This window comes from Nelumbo nucifera, chromosome 5, assembly GCF_055504915.1.
Source record: "Nelumbo nucifera cultivar China Antique chromosome 5, China Antique-T2T, whole genome shotgun sequence".
NCBI lineage: Eukaryota > Viridiplantae > Streptophyta > Magnoliopsida > Proteales > Nelumbonaceae > Nelumbo > Nelumbo nucifera.
In genome coordinates, this window is record NC_142653.1 from 41,779,878 (window position 1) to 41,782,923 (window position 3,046).

The 3,046-nt window shown below is 38.5% G+C and overlaps 1 pseudogene; it reads right to left on the reverse strand.

Moving 5' to 3' along the window:
• Positions 1–2,086: 2,086 nt before the first annotated feature.
• Positions 2,087–2,491, reverse strand: LOC148791469 (caffeic acid 3-O-methyltransferase 1 pseudogene; annotated as a pseudogene).
• Positions 2,492–3,046: the final 555 nt, after the last annotated feature.

Here is a 3,046-nt window from a genome sequence, read left to right on the forward strand (position 1 = left end):
AAGAAAAGAAATTTATCTAGAGAATAGGAAATTGACCATTCTCACAAAAGCATAATTTATATTGTGATTGGATAAACTAGACATAACCCAATAAATAATACTTGAATTGAACATAGATGGCTACCAGTTAAATGGAAATGTCATAGAATTCCATCCTCAAATTTTCTTATAAAAAAAACCCATGTAGTGCACGGGTCCCGTTGTTAATACATAAGGTTAAGAGAAACAAAAGCACTACCCCATTCAAAGAATGAGAAGTTGTTGGTTGTCTTCTCTAAGAAGCTTTGCAATGTCATTTGGAATTGGATGCATCGAGGCATAGGTGAAAAAGTTCCATTGATCAAAGGGATTCCCATTGACCAATTTTCCCACTCTCAAAATCCAAAAAAAGAACGTCCTCCCCTTAGAGTGTGACAAAAATTAAAAGACCTAGCCGGTCCCATTCTTTTAATTTGGAAAAAAGAAAAAGATGATCTTTCAAGAATCTAGGGTATAGCAAACTTCTCATTTCTCAAGGAGGATATCAACGAATGCCTTAATTATTACCACTCCACTTCAATAGCCATAATGCCTTTTGACTGAAATAAAACTGCAAATCATCTCTAAGAGAATTGCAAATTATAACATCTCCATGGGTTGAGGTTTAAATTCTTAAAAAGAGTGTGAATTTATATTCCATAGATATTTTAATTCATATGAATTAGGTAAATCTAAATATTCTGATTTGAGCGTAGATTCAGAAAAATTTGGACATTGTACAGAGGCACCAACAAAATTTTATAGAATATCTATAATTTAAAGGCAAGATGGAAGTACTTTTTGCAAAAATTAAGTAATCATTTGCAAATTGCAAGATGGTGATGAAGGTGCATCTGTAGAATCTTTACAACCAAAATGGATTTGCAGGAGAGAAACTTCAAGAACAAACTTCTTAGAAATATTCAACACAAAGAACAATCATATATGTTCTATAACTTTTACTCAGAAAGGAAGTTGTTTTATGTAGATTTTTTTTCCAAATTCTCACCCATACTTTAGCATTCTCGTGAGGATTTTACACTTGGCTATGTAAATGTCAAAATAGCTTTCTCTTTTTCCTAATTGAGTTATAATTTTCATGTTGTCGAAGCCCTCAGGACTATTATGAATTAACGGTTGGCCACATATATACCCATTTGCTGTTGATGCTGCTTTAGGAACTTTGGGAGCTTCTAGCATGGTTTTTGACTTTCATCTAAAAGAATCATTAATAACTAATACAATTACAAACTAAAACTATAATGGATTTCTAAGTAATCGAGGCAAACTAAAGGGCTGGTCTCAGTAAACACATCAGTTAAAATATAGGGGGTGTCTTAGTAAATGACCCTAAAATGGGTTGACAATAGTATTATTTGTTGGGTTTTCTCTCATAAGGAGGTTGAGTTTGTCATTTTCAACCCTATAGGATCCACGACTTCATAGCCTTGTAGGATGAATGCCATGCAGCCTTGTCAGATTTATGACCTTGTAGCCATATGGGATTTGCAACCTCACTATCTCATTAATCTTTTTAAGTAGGTTCCTCTCTGGCTCTTCATATGATGGTCTTGTGGTTTGAGTAGCTCCTCAAACCTCGGACCTCGGCCTCACATAGTATTTGGTCTTGTGGTTTTCTCTCTAACCTTGTGGGTAAAATACAAAACCACACCTGAAGTTTCTAACAATCATAAAAACCTCCCCTACAGTTTCACTTTAGTAAAAACCTCCCTTCTATTTTTGAAAAATTCAATAAATATTTCTCTTCCGTCAATGACCAAAATGGAACACGTTAAAGAAATGTCTCACCCTGACAGCTGAGACAAGTCACCCCAACCAATTTGGTGGTACATCAGTTTCAGCCTTGGTAGGATAAATCTCCACAGGTCTATCCAACGGTTTTGAAGATTCTGAACTAACACGAGTCTCATATGTGTCCTGTTTAAGCGTATTACACAGAAACACACCATAATAACATGAATCAAATATGTACTTTATTCATTTACAATAAATGTCATAATGATGTACATCATGCTAATTGGAGATAAGGGAATACATTGTGTAACACCTAATAAAGCAAGTTTATGATCACAAAGTTCATATGTGTTACGATCTCTTGATCAGTCCCCATGATGATCAACTTGTCCTGAATCAGTAGAAGCAGGGGTTGAAGCGACATTCCATCCTGGTTGTTAGTGAAAAAAATGCAGACAGGAGCCAAGCCATAACGCCTTTCAACTTGGTCATTGTCCCGGTTGACGAGAGAGCATTTCAGAACATAGTAGCTCGTTAGTAGAGACATGACGCGGTCGAGCATGGTTGTTGCATCTGGGTTTTCAATGTGAAGGTGCAAGGCAATCTCTGAAGCCGAGAGGTACGCATCAAGGCCAGCTCTAGATATGATCTCGAACACATCTAGTTCTGTAGTGACTTTCAAGGCCCTAGGAAGCACTGTAGCACTTGCAAATTGCATGGCCACCAACATACAGTTTTCTTCTTCTTTCCCTTGATTTGGGGTTTCCAAGTGATTACTGATGATTAAAGATGTTCAAGTCATGGCTAAGCAGGTCCTATGAGACACGTGGCCGCCCAGCTATCGCCCTGCCATGTCATCCTACTTAGGCAACGTCGGCCTAGCTCGACCGAGCTATACTATTTCTGTGGCCCCCCGTCTTATCCTTCCAGCCACGTCAACTACACATCATGCGGATGAGCACTATTATAGATAAGGAGGAGTAAGGTACTCCATGCTCGAGGAGCTATACTATTATTGTGACTCCGCTAGGGAATGAGACTCTATCTCGAGTACCTCGGCAGCTAACCTCACCCCGACAACCCCGAAAGTCCAATCTGGCTAGTATACGGATCTTCGACTATAAAAAGGCACTCCATGCTCGAGGTAAGGGTCCTACTTTTGAGACCAATACTGTTACGTATCTCAAACCACCATCCTCATAGCTCGGTCCGACCACCCACCACCTCTTATTGACTTGAGTGTCGGAGTACTTACCCAGGGATAACTCCTCGG